Source organism: Lolium perenne, chromosome 4, assembly GCF_019359855.2.
Source record: "Lolium perenne isolate Kyuss_39 chromosome 4, Kyuss_2.0, whole genome shotgun sequence".
In the NCBI taxonomy this organism is placed as follows: Eukaryota; Viridiplantae; Streptophyta; class Magnoliopsida; order Poales; family Poaceae; genus Lolium; species Lolium perenne.
In genome coordinates this window covers 349,698,945-349,720,911 of record NC_067247.2, presented here as the reverse complement: position 1 = coordinate 349,720,911, position 21,967 = coordinate 349,698,945, and positions in this window count along the sequence as shown.

Below are 21,967 nucleotides of genomic sequence, written 5' to 3'. Positions count from 1 at the left end.
TTTTAGGCATAGATGCAGTTGGATGGCGGTCTATGTACTTTGTCGTAATGCCCAATTAAATCTCACTATACTCATCATGATATGTATGTGCATGGTCATGCTCTCTTTATTTGTGAATTGCCCAACTGTAATTTGTTCACCCAACATGCTGTTCGTCTTATGGGAGAGACACCTCTAGTGAACTGTGGACCCCGGTCCAATTCTCTTTACTGAAATACAATCTCTTTGCAATCTTGTTCTACTGTTTTCTGCAAACAATCATCTTCCACACAATACGGTTAATCCTTTGTTACAGCAAGCCGGTGAGATTGACAACCTCACTGTTTCGTTGGGGCAAAGTACTTTGGTTGTGTTGTGCAGGTTCCACGTTGGCGCCGGAATCTCTGGTGTTGCGCCGCACTACATCCCGCCGCCATCAACCTTCAACGTGCTTCTTGGCTCCTCCTGGTTCGATAAACCTTGGTTTCTTTCTGAGGGAAAACTTGCTGCTGTGCGCATCATACCTTCCTCTTGGGGTTGCCCAACGAACGTGTGAAATACACGCCATCAAGCATATTTTCTGGCGCCGTTGCCGGGGAGATCAAGACACGCTGCAAGGGGAGTCTCCACTTCTCAATCTCTTTACTTTGTTTTTGTCTTGCTTAGTTTTATTTACTACTTTGTTTGCTGCACTAAATCAAAATACAAAAAAATTAGTTGCTAGTTTTACTTTACTTGCTATCTTGTTTGCTATATCAAAAACACAAAAAAATTAGTTTACTTGCATTATCTAGTTTGCTTTATTTATTGTCTTGCACTCTATATTAAAAATACAAAAAAAAATTAGTTACTTTTGTTACCATGTCTAGCTCTGAACCTGTTACTTCTTCGCCTGAAGAATTAGTCTTCACTTTTAAACAAGGGGATGAGGAGAGTTTTAAGGATGCTTGGTCTAGAATTTTTACTTCTTATCGTAAAACTGAACCTCAAATGACTCTAAGTTTGCTCCTTAGTAATTTTTATTTTGGTCTTATGGTTCGCTATAGATATGCTTTGGATACTTTAGTGGGAGGAGATTTCCTTCATTGCAATGGGGATCAAGCTTTTAATGCCATAAAGAAGTTGGTTGCATCACATGATTCAGCTAATAACTTTGATTCAGCCCTCACTAGCATATATAGTAGATTAAATAATCTCGAGATAAGTACATCTCGCTTGAATGATAACTATTGCCACGTTCATAATCGTCTTGAACAAGTTTTAGTGAACTCTAAACTCTCATTGTGGGATCCTGCTGTTAAAATTGTTATCGGTGATCGAACTCTCCATGCCTACTGTGATATTATGTATGAATTTTGCCTTATGCCTGAAAGTATTTATAAATCTTTGAAACTTTGGGGAGTTGATGAAGGAGGAGAAGAAATAACTCTCATTGATAACTCTACTATAATTCCTAAAGGAATAGCCGCAGGTGTGCATACAACCATTCTTGGAAGGACAATATCCATTGATTATCTTGTTATTGAAATAGGAAAACTCACACTCGGAAGATCCCTGCTGAAACTATTGGGAGCAGTCATTGATGTTGGAGAAGGCACTCTGAAATTCACCTCTATACCGGGGGGAAATCATATATTTCCTAAACCCAAGGGAAAGAAAAACAATAAGAAAGGTAAGGGTAAAGCCCAAGGTAAGGTTGACACACCATCTCTTGATAATACTTGATACACACTTTCTGCGCCTAGCTGAAAGGCGTTAAAGAAAAGCGCTTATGGGAGACAACCCATGTTTTTACCTACAGTACTTTGTTTTTATTTTGTGTCTTGGAAGTTGTTTACTACTGTAGCAACCTCTCCTTATCTTAGTTTTGTGTTTTGTTGTGCCAAGTTAAGCCGTTGATAGAAAAGTAAGTACTAGATTTGGATTACTGCACAGTTCCAGATTTCTTTGCTGTCACGAATCTGGGTCCACCTCCCTGTAGGTAACTCAGAAAATTAAGCCAATTTACGTGCATTATCCTCAGATATGTACGCAACTTTCATTCAATTTGAGCATTTTAATTTGAGCAAGTCTGGTGCCATTTTAAAATTCGTCAATACGAACTGTTCTGTTTTGACAGATTCTGCCTTTTATTTCGCATTGCCTCTTTCGCTATGTTGGATGAATTTCTTTGATCCACTAATGTCCAGTAGCATTATGCAATGTCCAGAAGTGTTAAGAATGATTGTGTCACCTCTGAATATGTCAATTTATAATGTGCACTAACCCTCTAATGAGTTGTTTCGAGTTTGGTGTGGAGGAAGTTTTCAAGGATCAAGAGAGGAGTATGATGCAACATGATCAAGGAGAGTGAAAGCTCTAAGCTTGGGGATGCACCCGGTGGTTCACCCCTGCATATATCAAGAAGACTCAAGCGTCTAAGCTTGGGGATGCCCAAGGCATCCCCTTCTTCATCGACAACATTATCAGGTTCCTCCCCTGAAACTATATTTTTATTCCATCACATCTTATGTGCTTTTTCTTGGAGCGTCGGTTTGTTTTTGTTTTTTTGTTTTGTTTGAATAAAATGGATCCTAGCATTCATTGTGTGGGAGAGAGACACGCTCCGCTGTAGCATATGGACAAGTATGTCCTTAGGCTTTACTCATAATATTCATGGCAAAGTTTCTTCTTCGTTAAATTGTTGTATGGTTGGAAACGGGAAATGTTGCATGTGGTAGTGTATAATAAAATACTTGTAGAACATTGAGCTTTGATAACTTGATTCTTTGCAAATGTTTTGAGATATTTAGATGGTAAGGCTTGCTGGATAAATGAGTTAAAATTAGTAGTGGATTGTTGTCTTTAAGCTTGTGCCGTACTACAAACTCTATTTAAATAGTTGAAGGCGTAGTTGGACTTGATAGCTTTCCATGTCTGAGAGTTCATCGTAATAACTAAGTTGTGCTGAAGGTCGAGGGAGCTAGCGGGGTACTTGTGCCACCGTGAACGGCCCTCCTTGGAGTAAATTTTAATCATGCTCTTAATGATGAACCTGCTAGTTGTTTGCAATAAGCTTGTGAGTTCTTTTTGACTAATGTTAAGCTACGGTTTTTGGCACTTCCACCATCCAAATTTGCTAGCCTCTTCGGTACTGTGCATTGCCTTTTGCTCACATTGAGAATTGTGCATACTTCGCCGGTACATCCAAACCCGTGGGAGAACTTTCTCTTGTTCTCCTACACATAAGCCCATACATCTCCTCAAAACAACCACCATACCTACCTACCACAGCATTTCCATAGCTGTTCCGAGATATATTGCCATGCAACATCCATTTTTACATTACATGCCATGTTGTCATTTATTATTTATATATTGCTTTGCATGATCATATACAGCTGATGTGTGGTTTACCCATGTTACGCTAGATCATTGCACATCCTGCTACACTGGCAGAGGCATACGCTTCATACAGCATGTTACATTAATTATGAGTTATTTGTACCAAAAAGTGTGTTGTCATATTAGGATGTTGCCCCTAAAAATGGAAAGAGCCGTGGAGGCCATCAAAAAGAAAAGAAAAAGAGAAGAAAGAAAAAAAAGAAAAAGAAAAAAAAAAAGAAAAAAAAAGAAAAAAAGAGAATAAAGAAAAAGGGGGCAGCATTACTATCTTTTATCCACACTTGTGCTCATGTTTTAGCACCAGCATTATTCATAGTCATCATTTGTGCTCATGTTCAGCACCTACATTCATATGAGAGAGTTTTCATGTTTCACTAGTATAACTATGTGGGGAATTTACACTATAGAACTTGGGTTGTATATTCCAATGATGAGCCTCCTCAAAAGTGCTCTAGGTCTTCGTGAGCAACCAAGTTGGATGCACCCCCACTAGTTCCATTGGAGAGCTTTCATACACATATAGCTCTATGTGCATCCGTTGCATGGCAATCACTACTCCTTGCATAGCTTCGATCATAAGGTTTCCTCTTGTCTAATGGTCATTTACAGCTTTGCAAGCCTTTCTTCCATTTGGCCTTCCAAACCCCCATTAACGTTCTTTATGCCATAACATCCTGGTGCTAATACCAAATGCTTGCGCTCACCGGTTGAGTAGACTTCGAAACAGTTGATTCATGATGTTCATGTTTATGTTTACTTGACTGAATCCTTCTTATGTTGTGAAAATTTACTTGATGCTTGGAATGAAGGATAGAACTTCTATGCTGAATACTTAATACATCTTTAATGAACTTTGTACGGTTGCATGTCTTTAAAGCAATAGTTCATGAAAACTTTTAGCTTGTCTAACTCTTGCATTATCATCTCTTATGTCAATATAGATACTTGCTTTGAATGATTTGATCTCAGCTCATATGCTTTACAAATAGTATGATCAAGATTATGATGGCATGTCACTCCAGAAATTATCTGTGTTATCGTTTTACCTGCTCGGGACGAGCAGAACTAAGCTTGGGGATGCTGATACGTCTCCGACGTATCGATAATTTCTTATGTTCCATGCCACATTATTGATGTTATCTACATGTTTTATGCACACTTTATGTCATATTCGTGCATTTTCTGGAACTAACCTATTAACAAGATGCCGAAGTGCCGATTCTTTGTTTTGCTGTTTTTGGTTTCAGAAATCCTAGTAAGGAAATATTCTCGGAATTGGACGAAATCAAAGCCCAGGGGCCTATTTTCTCACGAAGCTTCCAGAAGTCCGAAGGAGAGACGAAGAGGGGCCACGGAGGGGCCACACTATAGGGCGGCGCGGCCCCCCCCTTGGCCGCGTGGCCCTGTGGTGTGGGGCCCCCGTGCCGCCTCTTGACCTGCCCTTTCGCCTATAAAAAGTCTCCGTGACGAAAACCCCGCATCGAGAACCACGATACGGAAAACCTTCCAGAGACGCCGCCGCCGCCGATCCCATCTCGGGGGATCCAGGAGATCGCCTCCGGCACCCTGCCGGAGAGGGGAATCATCTCCCGGAGGACTCTACGCCGCCATGGTCGCCTCCGGTGTGATGTGTGAGTAGTCTACCCCTGGACTATGGGTCCATAGCAGTAGCTAGATGGTTGTCTTCTCCCCATTGTGCTATCATTGTCGGATCTTGTGAGCTGCCTAACATGATCAAGATCATCTATCTGTAATTCTATGTGTTGCGTTTGTTGGGATCCGATGAATAGAGAATACTTGTTATGTTGATTATCAAAGCTATGCTTATGTGTTGTTTATGATCTTGCATGCTTTCCGTTACTAGTAGATGCTCTGGCCAAGTAGATGCTTGTAACTCCAAGAGGGAGTACTTATGCTCGATAGTGGGTTCATGCCTGCATTGACACCTGGGACAGTGACAGAAAGTTCTAAGGTTGTGTTGTTCTGTTGCCACTAGGGATAAAACATTGATGCTATGTCTAAGGATGTAGTTGTTGATTACATTACGCACCATACTTAATGCAATTGTCTGTTGCTTTGCAACTTAATACCGGAGGGGGTTCGGATGATAACCTGAAGGTGGACTTTTTAGGCATAGATGCAGTTGGATGGCGGTCTATGTACTTTGTCGTAATGCCCAATTAAATCTCACTATACTCATCATGATATGTATGTGCATGGTCATGCTCTCTTTATTTGTGAATTGCCCAACTGTAATTTGTTCACCCAACATGCTGTTCGTCTTATGGGAGAGACACCTCTAGTGAACTGTGGACCCCGGTCCAATTCTCTTTACTGAAATACAATCTCTTGCCAATCTTGTTCTCTTGTTTTTACGCAAACAATCATCTTCCACACAATACGGTTAATCCTTTGTTACAGCAAGCCGGTGAGATTGACAACCTCACTGTTTCGTTGGGGCAAAGTACTTTGGTTGTGTTGTGCAGGTTCCACGTTGGCGCCGGAATCTCTGGTGTTGCGCCGCACTACATCCCGCCGCCATCAACCTTCAACGTGCTTCTTGGCTCCTCCTGGTTCGATAAACCTTGGTTTCTTTCTGAGGGAAAACTTGCTGCTGTGCGCATCATACCTTCCTCTTGGGGTTGCCCAACGAACGTGTGAAATACACGCCATCAGGCATCAACAATGGCGCAGGGTTTGCAGCTTGGAAGCGAGGAGCTTAGGAGATTGTGGATCGCAGGAAGAAATTTGCAGATGAGAAAAGGGGGGACGGCGCGAGCGGAAGTGCTGAAGGAGGAAGATGATGATCTTATATAAGGGTGCGGCGAAACGACGAACCGTTGGATAAGGAATATGTGTGATAGATGATAACCACGTGGCAACAAGGGTAAAAAAGTAACTTAACACTGGAGAAGTTACGGTGCGTGTGCCCGAAAAAGCGGAGCACGTGTGTCCCCCACTTGCACGACGTGTCAAAAAAGTGGATCAATTGGGCCCGCATGGCAGCGAGAATAGACTTGTCGAAAAATTCTGACTAGCGATCGTGGCTGTCGTCAGCATTAACGTCATCTTGGCAGAAGGAAAAATTCGACTACACAACTTCATAAAAGGCGACACGGAAAAATAATGATTGAGCCTTTGATCAAATACAAGTTTCTGATCAAATGCTCGAGGGCTACTTTGGAAAAAAGAAAAAAGATCTAGAAAGACAAAATAGAAATGGCATGAGCCTATGACCAAATACAAATATTTGTTCATAGCCTCGGGGGCTACTCCCATCGGGAGCGCTGTTCGCGCACCCGAGAAATTATAAAACTTCGGGAGATAAAAAGAGAATATAGCGGCATGAGGCGTGGAGCTTACAACCAAGAACAAATCCTTGGCTGTAGCCTCGGGGGCTACTCCCATCGGGAACGCTGTCGCGTGCCCGATGAAATTATAAAGAAGAAAGAAAATAAAGAGAAAAAGAAAGATAGAAGAGCAAAAGAGTATATTTTGAGTTATAATTAACTCTGCATATACTCCCATCGGGAGAACAATATAAGTCATCTTTGACTCGATAAAATGTGCTATTCCAACAGCCGAAAAAGCACTCGACAATATATTCTCAGAACGCCAAAGTTGCGATCAATTTTTGAATGCCGCAAATTTGCGAAGGTAAGACCCCAGATCCGTTCTGCTGGGCGTGGCATCGCCGAAGACTGCGCTCTGCTACTTTTATCCGTATCAACAGATACGAAGAAAAATCCTAACAGACGCGTTAGGTACCCGATAAATTTTACTGGGACTCGACAGAATGGTAAGACCTTAAGCGGCACCTGTCGAAGTTTACACCGGTATCCCGAGATCATGTCCAGGGACGTGATCTTGAAGTAGGTTTTTGCGGATTGCCACTAGAGCAGTTAACTAGTACCTGATCCGTCAGATGAACTAGCCCCAACTACCATTATCCCTGTACAATATAGAATTTTATGTGAAGAAATATAGAAAAGTTGAAGCTGTCGAATAAAAATAAACTGTGGAGATTTTCCCTGACTCTACGATTCAAGCAAAATCTCGGGGGCTACTGACATAGGCATCCCAAATGGGCCTGCCGAAGATAGTACCCGGGGTTTACTGAAGGCCCACTACCCGAAGAATAAGAAGATTCGGGAGCCCAAGATATATTTAAGGAAAGTTAGAGTTGTAATAGGAAGTGTTATTTGTAATCTTGCGGGATGAGTTAGAAACCTTCCTGGACTATGTAACTTGTACTACACGAATCCCTCGGCTCCGCCTCCTATATAAGGGGGAGTCGAGGGACACAGAGATCATCGAATCATTGTTTACAAACCCTAGTTTTCATAATCGTTGAGTACTTTTCGGCTGAAACCTTCGAGATCTACTTGCCCTCTACTTCCAACTAAACCCTAGCCTACAATCCATAGGCATTGACAAGTTGATACCTTGTCACCTGCCGCCTCTCAAACAGTGAGACCGCTGCAGCTAAATGGGACCCGCATGTCATCCTCTATGAGCAATCAACTTTCTTTTCTTGGAGTTTTTTTTGGCACCTCATATTTGGGCACTTGCCTTTTTCTTTCGATCTCATGCCACGTTTGAAACGTTGAGGAACCTTCTGGCTCATGGGACCCGCATGTCATCCTCTATGTGCTATAAAAGTTTCCTTTGTCGGATTTTTTTCACCCTCTGATTTTTGGCTTGCCTTTTTCTTTTGATCCCCTGCCCCCTTTGAAACGTTGAGTAAGCTGTTGGCTCAAGGGACCCGCATGTCATCCTCTATGTCCATCAACTTTCTTTTCTTGGATTTTTTTTCACCCCCTAATTACTAGCTACTTTCTTTTTCTTTTGATCTCAAGCCGCATTACAAACAATGAGACCGCTGCTGCAAAATGGGACCCACATGTCATCCTCTATGTACAATAAAGTTTCTTTTCTTGGATTATCTTTTGCTCCTGATATTTTGTCACTTGCCTTTTTCTTTCGATCTCATGCCGCCTTTGAAACGTTGAGTAAGTCTTTGGCTCATGGGTCCCGCATGTCATCCTCTACGAACAATAAAAGTTTCCTTTCTTGGAGTTATTTTTTACCCCTAATTTCTGGCTATTTGCCTTTTTCTTTTGATCTCCTGCCCCCTCTGAAACGATGAGGACGCTGTTGACAGGTCGGTCCCACATGTCATCCTCTATGAACAATAAATGTTTCCTTTAATGGATTTATTTTGAACCCCTAATTAATTTCTGGATATTTCCCCTGCCGCCTTGGAATCGTTGAGGATGCTGCTGCCTCATGGGTCCCGCATGTCATCCTCTCAGAACGGTAAATGTTTATTTTCTTGGATTTTGTTGACCAAACGATTTTTGGCTTATTTTTTCTTTCAATCACCTGCAGCCTTTAAAACGTTGAGGACACCGCTGGCTCACGGGTCCCACATGTCAACCTCTATGAACAATAAACGCTGAGGATGCTGCTGCCTCATGGGTCCCGCATGTCATCCTCTCAGAACGAAAATGTTTCTTTTCTTGGATTTTTTACCAACAGATTTATGGTTTATTTTTTCTTTCCATCCCCTGCCGCCTTTAAAACGTTGACGACGCTGTTGGCTCATGGGTCCCCGATGTCAGCCTCCCCGTACAAGAAACATATGATATCTTGATTATTTTGCAGACAATAAACAATGTATTGCGCTCTGAGCTATTTCAAACGGATAATTAAATCTTTATTTTTACATAAACAAACTTATATGTTGAATCTCCTTGTTTTTTTGTCTTTGCGAAGCATAGGACTTTCCTGTTTTTTTAGAAAATTCGGAACTTTCCTGTTTTGGAGTGGGCTGAAATTGTACGAGTCAAAAGGCCAAGCGGGATAGTTCGAAGGCCCGTATGTCCGGATGCAGCCCAATTGAAATCTTTCTTCTTGGATTTTTTCACCCCTTGATTTTACGGCTACTTCATTTTTCTTTTGGTTCTGTGCCGCCTTGGAAACGTTGAGACCGCTGCTGCAAAATGGGACCCGCATGTCATCCTCTACGTACAATAAAATTTCTTTTCTTGGATTATTTTTGGCTCCTGATATTAGGTCACTTGCCTTTTTCTTTCGATCCCGTGCAGCCTCTCAAACGGTGATACCGTCTTGCTAATTGGGTCCCGCATGTCATCCTCTATGTACAATCAAGTTTCTTTTCTTGAATTATTTTTGGCTCCGGAGAGTTGGTCACTTGCCTTTTTCTTTCGATCTCATGCCACGTTTGAAACGTTGAGGAACCTGCTGGCTCATGGGACCCGCATGTCATCCTCTATGTACTATAAAAGTTCATTTTCTTTGTTTTTTTTCACCCTCTGATTTTTGGCTATTTCCTTTTTCTTTTGATCCCCTGCCGCCTTGGAAACGTTGAGTAAGCTGCTAGCTCATGGGACCCGCATGTCATCCTCTATGTCCATCAACTTTATTTTCTTGGATTTTTTTGACCCCCTAATTTCTGGCTACTTTCTTTTTCTTTTGATCTCAAGCCGCATTTGAAACGTTGGGACCGCTGCTGCAAAATGGGACCCGCATGTCATCCTCTATGTAAATAAAGTTTCTTTTCTTGGATTATCTTGGGCTCCTCATATTTTGTCACTTGCCTTTTTCTTTCGATCTCATGCCGCCTTTGAAATGTTAAGTAAGCTGCTGGCTCATGGGTCCCGCATGTCATCCTCTACGAACGATAAAAGTTTCCTTTCTTGGAGTTATTTTGACCCCTAATTTCTGGCTATTTGCCTTTTTCTTTTGATCTCCTGCCCCCTTTGAAACGATGAGGACGCTGTTGGCAGGTCGGTCCCACATGTCATCCTCTATGAACAATAAAACTTTCCTTTGATGGATTTATTTTGAACCCCTAATTAATTTATGGCTATTTCCTTTTTTTCTTTGATCCCCTGCCGCCTTGGAAACGTTGAGGATGCTGCTGCCTCATCGGTCCCGCATGTCATCCTCTCAGAACGATAAATGTTTTCTTTTCTTGGATTTTTTTACCAACTGATATTTGGTTTTTTTTATTTTCGATCCCCTGCCGCCTTTGAAATGTTGACGACGCTGATGGCTCATGGGTCCCTGATGTCAGCCTCCCCGTACAAGAAACATGTGATATCTTGATTATTTTGCAGACAATAAACAGTGTATTTCGCTCTGAGTTATTGCAAACGGATAAATTAAATCTTTATTTTTACAACTTATATCTTGAATCTCCTTGTTTTTTGTTTTGGCGAAGCATAGGACTTTCCTGTTTTTTTTTTTGAGAAAAATCCGAACTTTCATGTTCTGGAGTGGGCTGAAATTGTATGAGTCAAAAGGCCCAGAAGGATAGTTCGAAGGCCCCGGATGTCCGTGATGCAGCCCAATTGAAATCTTTCTTTTCTTTTATTGTTTTCACCCCCTCATTACTGGCTACTTCATTTTTCTTTTGGTCCTGTGCCGCCTTGGAAACGTTGAGACCGCTGCTGCAAAATGGGACCCGCATGTCATCCTCTATGTACAATAAAGTTTCTTTTCTTGGATTATTTTTGGCTCCTGATATTTGGTCACTTGCCTTTTTCTTTCGATCTCATGCCATGTTTGAAACGTTGAGGAATCTACTGACTCATGGGACCCGCATGTCATCCTCTATGTACAATAAAAGTTTGATTTCTTGGATTTTTTTCACCCTCTGATTTTTGGCTATTTCCTTTTTCTTTTGATCCCCTGCCGCCTTTGAAACGTTTAGTAAGCTGCTGGCTCATAGGTCCCACATGTCGGCGTATGAATGATAAAGCTTTCCTTTCTTGGAGTTTTTTTGACCCCCTAATTTCTGGCTACTTTCATTTTCTTTTGATCTCAAGCCGCATTTGAAACGTTGGGACCACTGCCGCACAATGGGACCCGCATGTCATCCTCTATGTACAATCAAGTTTCTTTTCTTGGATTATTTTTGGCTCCTGATATTTGGTAACTTGCCTTTTTCTTTCGATCTCATGCCACGTTTGAAACGTTGAGGAACCTGCTGGCTCATGGGACCCGCATGTCATCCTCTATGTACAATCAAGTTTCTTTTCTTGGATTATTTTTGGCTCCTGATATTTGGTCACTTGCCTTTTTCTTTTGATCCCCTCTGCCCCCTTTGAAACTTTGAGTAAGCTGCTGGCTCAAGGGACACGCATGTCATCCTCTATGTCCATCAACATTCTTTTCTTGGATTTTTTTTGACCACCTAATTACTAGCTACTTTCTTTTTCTTTTGATCTCAAGCCGCATTTCAAACATTGAGACCGCTGCTGCAAAATTGGACCCACATGTCATCCTCTATGTACAATAAATCTTGGATTATTTTTGGCTCCTGATATTGGGTCACTTGCCTTTTTCTTTCGATCTCATGCCGCCTTTGAAACGTTGAGTAAGCTGCTGGCTCATGGGTCCCGCATGTCATCCTCTACGAACAATAAAAGTTTCCTTTCTTGGAGTTATTTTTGACCCCTAATTTCTGGCTATTTGCCTTTTTCTTTTCATCCCCTGCCCCTTTGAAACGATGAGGACGCTGTTGGCAGGTCGGTCCCACATGTCATCCTCAATGAACAATAAAAGTTTCCTTTGGTGGATTTATTTTTGACCCCTAATTAATTTCTGGCTATTTCCTTTTATTCTTTTGATCCCCTGGCGCCTTGGAATCGTTAAGGATGCTGCTGCCTCATGGGTCCCGCATGTCATCCTCTCAGAAAGGTTAATGTTTCTTTTCTTGGATTTTGTTTACCAACTGATTTTTGGCTTTTTTTTCTTCTTTCGATCTCCTGCCGCCTTTAAAACGTTGACGACGCTGCTGGCTCACGGGTCCCACATGTCAGCCTCTATAAACAATAAACGTTGAGGATGCTGCTGCCTCATGGGTCCCGCAGGTCATCCTCTCAGAATGATAAATGTTTTCTTTTCTTGGATTTTTTTTACCAACTTATTTTTGGTTTTTTTTATTTTCGATCCCCTGCCGCCTTTGAAACGTTGACGACGCTGCTGGCTCATGGGTCCCCGATGTCAGCCTCCCCGTACAAGAAACATGTGATACGCTCTGAGCTATTGCAAACTGAGCTATTGCAGACAATAAACATTGTATTTCGCTCTGAGCTATTGCAAACTGATAAATTAAATCTTTATATTTACATAAACAAACTTATATGTTGAATCTCCTTGTTTTTTGTTTTTGCGAAGCATAGGACTTTCCTGTTTTTTTATAGAAAAATCTGAACTTTCCTGTTTTGGAGTGGGCTGAAATTGTACGAGTCAAAAGGCCCAGCAAGATAGTTCGAAGGCCCAGATGTCCAGATGCAGCCCAATTGAAATCTTTCTTTTCTTGGATTTCTGGCTACTTCATTTTTCTTTTGGTCCTGTGCCGCCTTGGAAGCGTTGAGACCGCTGCTACAAAATGGGACCCGCATGTCATCCTCTATGTACTATAAAACTTTCTTTTCTTGGATTTTTTTGGCACCTCATATTTGGTCACTTGCCTTTTTCTTTCGATCGCCTGCCGCCTCTCAAACGTTGATACAGCTGCTGCTAAATGGGACCCACATGTCATCCTCTATGTACATTCAAGTTTCTTTTCTTGGATTATATTTGGCTCTTGATATTTGGTCACTTGCCTTTTTCTTTCGATCTCATGCCGACTTTGAAACGTTGAGGCTGCTGGCTCATGGGTCCCGCATGTCATCCTCTATGAACAATAAAAGTTTCCTTTGTTGGATTTATTTTTGACCCCTAATTAATTTCTGGCTATTTCCTTTTTTTCTTTTGATCCCCTGTCGCTTCTCAAACGGTGATACCGCTGATGCTAAATGGGACCCGCATGTCATCCTCTATGTACTATAAAACTTTCTTTTCTTGGATTTTTTTTGGCACCTCATATTTGGTCACTTGCCTTTTTCTTTCGATCGCCTGCCGCCTCTCAAACGTTGATACAGCTGCTGCCAAATGGGACCCGCATGTCATCCTCTATGTACATTCAAGTTTCTTTTCTTGGATTATTTTTGGCTCTTGATATTTGGTCACTTGCCTTTTTCTTTCGATCTCATGCCGACTTTGAAACGTTGAGGCTGCTGGCTCATGGGTCCCGCATGTCATCCTCTATGAACAATAAAAGTTTCCTTTGTTGGATTTATTTTTGACCCCTAATTAATTTCTGGCTATTTCCTTTTTTTTCTTTTGACCCCCTGTCGCTTCTCAAACGGTGATACCGCTGATGCTAAATGGGACCCGCATGTCATCCTCTATGTACAATAAAGTTTCTTTTCTTGGATTATCTTTGGCTCCTGATATTTGGTCACTTGCCTTTTTCTTTCGATCTCATGCCGACTTTGAAACGTTGAGGCTGCTGGCTCATGGGTCCCGCATGTCATCCTCTATGAACAATAAAAGTTTCCTTTGTTGGATTTATTTTTTACCCTACTTAATTTCTGGCTATTTCCTTTTTCTTTTGATCCCCTGCCGCCTTGGAATAGTTGAGGATGCTGCTGCCTCATGGGTCCCGCATGTCATCCCCTCAGAAAGGTAAATGTTTCTTTTCTTGGTTTTGTTTACCAACTGATTTTTGGCTTATTTTTTCTTTCGATCTCCTGCCGCCTTTAAAACGTTGACGACGCTGCTGGCTCATGGGTCCCTGATGTCAGCCTCCCCGTACAAGAAACATGTGATATCTTGATTATTTTGCAGACAATAAACAGTGTATTTCGCTCTGAGCTATTGCAAAGGGATAAATTAAATCTTTGTTTTTACATAAACAAACTTATATGTTGAATCTCCTTGTTTTTTGTTTTTGCCAAGCATTGGACTTTCCTGTTTTGGAGTGGGCTTAAATTGTACGAGTCAAAAGGCTTCCAGCACGATAGTTCGAAGGCCCAGATGTCCAGATGCAGCCCAATTGAAATCTTTCTTTTCATGGATTTTTTGACACCCTGATTTCTGGCTACTTCCTTTTTCTTTTGATCTGTGCACTTTGGAAACTATGAGACCGCTATTGCAAAATGGGACCCACATGTCATCCTCTATGTACAATAAAAGTTTCTTTTCGTGGATTATTTTTGGCTCCTGATATTTGGTCACTTGCCTTTTTTCTTTCGATCCCGTGCAAAATGGGACCCGCATGTCGTCCTCTATTTACAAAAAAAGTTTCCTTTCTTGGAGTTATTTTTTACCCTAATTTGTGGCTACTTCCTTTTTTTGATCCCCTGCCGCCTTTGAAACGTTGAGGACTCTGCTGGCTCATGGGCCCCACATGTTAGCCTCTGTGAACAATAAACCTTTCCTCTGTGAACACTAGCATTGACGAACTGAATGTGAACATGCGTTACAGGCTTTTTTTAGTAAATTTTGTCAAACAATTGCTAGCTTCTGTATATATCACTAGTAGTACATACATCGCGAAAGCATTAGAATATTAGACCATGTTCACAAGAATAACATCAAGTCTGAACTACATTAACAGAGTGATAAAATATATTGTTCAGACCAGTACAAAATATAGGAGTTAAACTAACACTATGCAGTAAATTGGCCCATCTCTTGCATATATCCCTCTAGCAAAGGGATCAGCCAACGACAAGTCATGTACCAACCAGCTAAGAACACCGTCCGAGCTGAACTTATCTAAGGATGGTAAATATCCAAACTGAAAATCAACATCTCTATAAGCGGTGTTCTTCAGGTCTAGCTGCTTGAACTGGGTATCCCACCAGATCTTCTTGTGATGATATCTTACACCAAAATTCATTACTTTGAGCATTCTAGTATTCTGTATAAAGAACCTGGAGACAATAACATCATTTCTCCTTCCTCGGTAGTCAGAAATCGAAATTTCTTTGAGGTGGAGATCAAGGCATTCAATGGGACAGGCTGGCTCATTATGCAGCACATGAACCTTATTGCCGGTTCTATAAAACTGCAAAGAAGTCAAATTAAGTAGTCAGTACAATAACAAAGTACTTCATAGCTATCAACTAATGAATATCTCAGGTGAGTTGAATCATGTGTTAATTGAGGACCGTGGAACAACATAATCCTGACACGTTCCAATTTGATAGATGCACTTTTTTACATCTGTTATTGTCATTGTAAAGTTGGGGAAAGGTTACCAACATGGGAAACTCCAATCCGCAACTAGTTGCGGGTGCACCCCATTTTTCTTTTGACACTTCCAAGTTTCCAAAAACATATGTAAACTAATAGTCTGGACATACATTGTGTTCTATCATGTGCTTCTGTGAAGTTTCATCCAAAAATATGATAATATGTGATCTACACAAAAAAAGAACAAATGATGTGTAAATAGTAAGTCACACTATTTACATATGTCTTCTCTTTTTTACACAGATCACATATTATCATGTGTTTATATGAAACTTCACAGATGCACAAGATACAACACATTGTATGACAAGAAGTTTAGTTTTGAACCAACATAATATAACTCCATTGTGGATGTTCTTCTAGTACAATTGTTCAACTGATCTAGGCTAATAACAGGTTAACTCCATGTAACTCTACAGTTTTTGCTCATAGTGGTAAACAGTTAACAACAACGAATTTACCTGGATATATAGCTTCTCCGTGCAGGGAAAGCATCTAAGAAATGCAAGTAGTTGATCCAGGACGAGGGCCGTCAGATTTTAGAACCAAGTTCTTCACTTGTGCACGAGAGAATTTTCCAAGCTTATGGGCATCATCCTCTACAGGACAATGGTACATATGTCAAAAAAAATAACAAAAATGTGAGTTAATTCAACAAGAAGAAGGCTGTTCTACCAAAAAGTTTATGCATCCAATAACAAGTTGGCAGCCAGGGTACGACGCAAAGCCCAACACCATCAACTTTGGTGCATTGGCGACCTGGATTAGTAGTGGAACATCATCAACGCATATGACCAATCTCTCGAGGCAAGATGCATCCATAATTTGCACCGTGTCTAACTGAATAAGTTCGGTGGTGTTGCGTTTCCAATAGCTAGCCACACTAATTGTACGAAGATTTGGCATTTCAATGTTGAGTTGGGTGAACCCGTGGACCCCCTCAAGGTGAAGTGCCTCGAGCACAATACAGCGGGTGAACAGGCGGTCGATGTTCGTCGCCTTACAGATGTAGACATTATAGAGCAAGAGCCTTTTGAGTTGGGGGAAAAGAAGCATGGAGTTGGCATGAATCTCGGGCAAATAGCAAGTAGAAATGCTGACAATGCGCAGCGTGGGCGCGCAGCGGAACGCAGATACGGGAAGGAGCGCATCACTGTTCCAGCATCAAATCTGAGGTTCTCGACGCAAGATAGGGTGCTGGACCGGAACCAGCTGTCGAGCGTGGTGTCGACCTTGCAAGTGGTTCTGAAGGGGTCGATTGACACGCTTCTGGCGGGGCCAGGGTGAGCGGCGAGGATACTGGAGACCGCGGCGATGCGTTTGTGGTTTTGCTTGGCGAGTTGGTCGTCGATCTCGAGGTTAAGTGGGACGGAGTGCCAGAGGTGGCGCCACCGTTTGGAGACCAAGGTTGTGCTTACAGCGGATATAGTGGGCAGGTGGGAGATGATGATGTGGAGAATCTGGTCCGGTAGGCGGCTGATGAGGTCGTTGTCGCCGACGAGGAGGTTAAGTGGGACGGAGCGCCAGAGGTGGCGCCACCGTTTGGAGAGCAATGTTGTCCTTACAGCGGATATCATGGGCAGGAGGGAGATGATGATGTGCAGCATCTCGTCGGGGAGGCGGCTGATGAGGTCAAGGCTCGACGGAGGCTCTTCCCGATCTGGCTCGACCCGCCTTCGGGAGTTGAGCGGCTCCGCCTCCATCTGACACGGCGGCGACACACGCAACGCCGCAGTCGTCTACTCAAAGTGTGTAGCAGGTAGCGGAGCGGATCTGCTGGACAGGGGAATAGGCGCAGCGGCGGTGGTGAGGACAGAAAGGTACTCGGTGGTGGATTTAGGTGGATGGCGGATGCAAGTGCGCTGGGGGTTTTTGGAGGAGACGGCAAGCGCTATGCAAGGAACTATTGCGGCGGGCGGCCAGCCGGGGTGCCTGAGGAGAGAAAGGTATACTACTAGTACTAATGATGCGGTGCGGCGTTTGCGTCTCCCTTCCCCACGCGTGCAGCCTTCACATTTCACAAGACGTGCGAGTTTTTCAACAGAGATTATCAAGTGGAGAGACTTTCCCAATGCAATTGTCTCTCCACTTGATAATCACTCTTGAAAACATCGAGAAGATGGCGGTGAAGAAGACGGAGAGGCAAGGAAAAAAACAATATGAATTGAAATCAAATATAATACGGGCGTTCCTTCTCTCTCTGGTCTCTGCTGCACTTACTGCACCTGTGGTGCAGGCGTGTGACCCGAGAAGAAGCTAATGTACTGTATAGCCGTCCCTTGCACGCCGTGTAGCTGTATTTTGTCTCGTCAAATCAGCTCGGGACAGTTTCAGCAGAGTTTTTTCTTGCCATCATCATAATAGGCGAACATTACCACGGGCACACGGTAGTGCACATCCAACTTCTACTACTCAATCCTCCATATGCTGCACAAACCACCACTTTAACTTTTTCTTCGCAGTTTTCATGATTTTTAGCAGTTTCCACCATGTAGTGGTCTAATCTGTTGCAATTTTTACCACTTGGTCATCTGATCAGTTATTTTGTCATGTCGATAGCAAAATCAACAAGTGGATGCCAACTTTTTTGAAGGGCTACTCTCTAAAACACAGTTTGCATTATGGCATGTTTGGTATTTTCCCTAGGTAGTACATCCAAAAAAAAATTGACTACATGCTTTTATTTGCCTATTTTAAGCACCTTTTACCATGATTTCAAATTTAGGTCAAACTCACGGGAGCCATAGGATGCACGGCATTTATTTGGCAATTGTTTCAGTATGGCCAACTAGTTAGGCCTCCTTTGGTTCATAGGAAAAGAAAAATCATAGAATTGGGATGTCATGTCTACTTGAATCCTATGGGAATCGTGCTCCTTTGATTCATATGATTGTCATAGGAATTATGTTGGATTTGGTTCTTATGGGAAAAATTCCTATACAAGTCATTTGATTCATAGGAACTATTCATATAGGAATCTTGTAGTGCAAATCTTATAGGAAAAAACCATTAGCTAATACCTCATGGAAAAGTTCCTTTGCCACAATCAAAGACACATCATGCCGAAGTTTTGTTCTAGGACATGGACACGTTCAAACTAATCATGGTAATAGATGATACAACATCGCACACATAAATAGACGACATGTCTAAAATCATACATTTTTTGAACACAGAAATGTCCCTAAGGACCTGGCGACACTGCTTTTATATTATGATGATGACGGTGGGATTACAGACTGCAAGCTAGGAGGACCCTCCAAGTAAAAGGAAACTACAGACAAGACATCCAAAAGTACAAAAAGAACTCTAGTTCTAGAAAAGGAAACTCCATCCGGTCCTTCTCCACCGAGTAAATATTCTCTTACTTTGCATCTCAAACATTTCCCTGACTTTGAGTCCCTGAACGCGCGCTAGTACACTCAATAAAGACAGAGAGAGAGAGAGAGAGATGCTGAGGAGGACTTTGAGTTCTAGTACCTCACCTGCCCGAAATAAGTACGGCGCGCCCTGACCTGCCCTAAGTACGTCCGGTCAAATCGATGCCTTGCCTTGCACGCCGTCTGCGCGCATCCATGTCTTCCCGATGAAATTGTCAGTCCAATAAAATCGGAAATTTAATTCGGCTATTGGGCGGATATGCTACCTCGACCCAAAAAAACATATTTTTAATTTTCAAAAATTCTAACAAAAAAAATCCGCATGTACTTCTCGATAATCTATGTGTGTTCGTGTAGTTTCGTGAAAAGCCGATATTTTTTGTGGTTGATGTAAGAAGACAAAAGCAAGTACTCCGTATTACAAACAGCTTTATTTTTAGCAATAAATTTTATCTTTTTTACATAGCCCAAACGACAATTTAGTTTTTTATGGAAAGACTTTATGCGCTCTTAGCATGTGAAGATGAAAAGATTAATTTTTTGTTTGGAATTTTTTACATTTCAAAATATATAGATGTTGCAGTTCAAACTAAAGGGAGCATACGCAACCAGGAGCCAAAACATCCTCCCCCAAAAAATATGATTTGTTTTCTATCTGCGACGCTTCCGCGATGCCTATCACATGTCTGTATAGCCGCAGCTAGCACCATCGAGCACGCCCCAATGCTCTGTGTATTGTCTTGTCAATTCAATGGTCAAGGTAATCTGACCAAAAGATACGTCTTGGAGTACGTGTGCGCCTTATTCCTTGAAATGGAGGTAGTGTGGCCCAAATGCGAAAAGTGTTACTCCTCCTATTTTAGTATACCATACTACGTATTACTCAAAACAAGTTAGAAGTTATGTCAAGTATGACTAGTGCAAATAAACCCTCTGGCATTAAGAGTATGTTACAAGTTCGGATCATGATGAACAAGTTAAATGTAATCTTCAAAACGTACAGCTATGTCAAGTATGACTAGTTCAAATAAACCCTCTGGCATTAAGAGAAACATCAAATAGTACAAAACACCTGAACAAAAACGAAATTACAACAAAATCCTTGAGATGCCCTTCGTCTTCAACCTCCAGACCGTGTCGACAGCACCATGGCCGACACTAATCCAACCCAGGAAGCCAGAATCCTAGGATAAGCAAGCTCGAAAGGTAGGTGGCCACGGAAGCTCTAGCACGTACCAATTCAGCACGCGCGAGGGCCCGCCCAGCATCTCAATCGGCACGGTATGAAGCCAGTCCTCGTCTCGAGCTCTCTCGAAGCGTGAGAGCTCGCCGGATTCTCTGTCGAGAGCAAGAATGAAGTTTCCGAGCCCACCGAACACGTACCACTGGAAGAAACGGGCATTGCACCCCACAAAGAGGATATCCGACAGGCCTGTGTGCGTGGCGTGGAGAGGCACGATGGCGCCGGAGGAGGTCCAAGCGTGGCCACCAGGGCCAGGCGAGAACATGCGGAGTCTTGCGGATGCCGTCATGATAGATCAGGCACGTCACCCCGTAATTTGACAGGAGATGCGCGCCGCAGCATCCTCGCCATGGAGGGCGGCGCCCAGGAACAAGCTTACGAATGTTGTGTGCGAAACAGCAGGGGGTGGAGGGACCGTCACGTACTGACCTGCCAGGGGATCGCAGACGACGAGACGTGAAGGCTGCTCGAAAGGCTTTCCGTGTTCGGTGTGGTCGAAGTCCGCAAGGAGTAGGAGGCCGCCCCGAGAGTCGGCGAGCTCCAAACTGAGGTCGCCGTTTGGCGCCCGTGGGAGGAAGTCGAGCGCGAGATTATTTGCGGCGACCCCGGCCCAACATGACGAGGAAGAGGGAACGAAGTGGGGCAGCAAGCCAGATGGCCGATAGTGACAATGGGAGAAGCTGATGTGGTAGTGGCCGGCGACTATGGAGGATGGCGCACCGTGGCGAGCGGAGAGGACACGAAAGTCCTCCGCCGCGATGACCTTGCGCCGGCCTCGCAGCGAACGCGGCGCGGACGAGATCCAGAGGCGAGGTGAGGCGCAGGAACACCAGCCCGAGAAGTTCATCCGGGATGGCGTCACCCTTGTCCTCCTGCCGGACTTCCTCCGAGCATTCTTCCGGCGGGGCGGCTGTGCCCCATCTCCGGCTGGACCTAGCTCGCGTACGGGGGCGAGGTGTGCTGTAGGGAGGAAGCTAGGGAAGTAGCGAGGCGGCCGGTTTGGTAGAGACTAGAGGAGTTAAGGAGGAGACTTATGTACTGAAAAAGTTCCGTGGAATCAAATTCCTATATTGGTTAATTACATGCAAGGATGAGCAGAGTAGTTGGTTGTGTAATTGAGACGAGATTACGAGCTTGATCCCCACACACGAACCACATCGTAAAGCTTCATGAAAGAAAAATAGGAAAACAACAAAATTGTGTGGCACAACAGTTGCTTTCTCCAAGTTCCTATAGAGGGAGTACTATGAACATATTCAAAGTAGACAAATCATGTATCCCCTAACCCCTAAAACTCAGTCTTATGAAATCTAGCATAAAGAGATCGAAGTCGTTTTGGGTTTCAAACATGGAAATTTCAAGAACATCCCAAAAGCTTCATTTTAGAGTGACTAAGAAGGATCCATGCTTACCTTTTCATTTTCATGTTTTAGACTTGTTTAAATCATGGTCAAACCTAGGATTTGACAAAGATTCAAATGGGCCTAAAAATTCAGAAAAAATCAAAAGAATGAAAAACCAAAGCACATATATAGCATTCTTATGTCATATATATAGTAAGCATTCAAGTTGATAAACAAGGTCTAGACATATATATTCAAACCAGAAAAATCATGTATATATCTACCCCTAAAACCCTAAACTCTGTCTTATGAAGTCAATCATGAAGAGAAGTGGTTTTGGGTTTCAAACATGGAAATTTCAAGAACCTCCCGAAAGCTTCATTTTAGAGTGACTAAGAAGGATCCAGGCTTATCTTTTCATTTCATGTTTTAAACTTGTTTAAATCCTGGTCAAACCTAGGATTTGATGAAGATACAAATGGGTGGGCACAATATTCAAAAAAATCAGAAAAATGAAA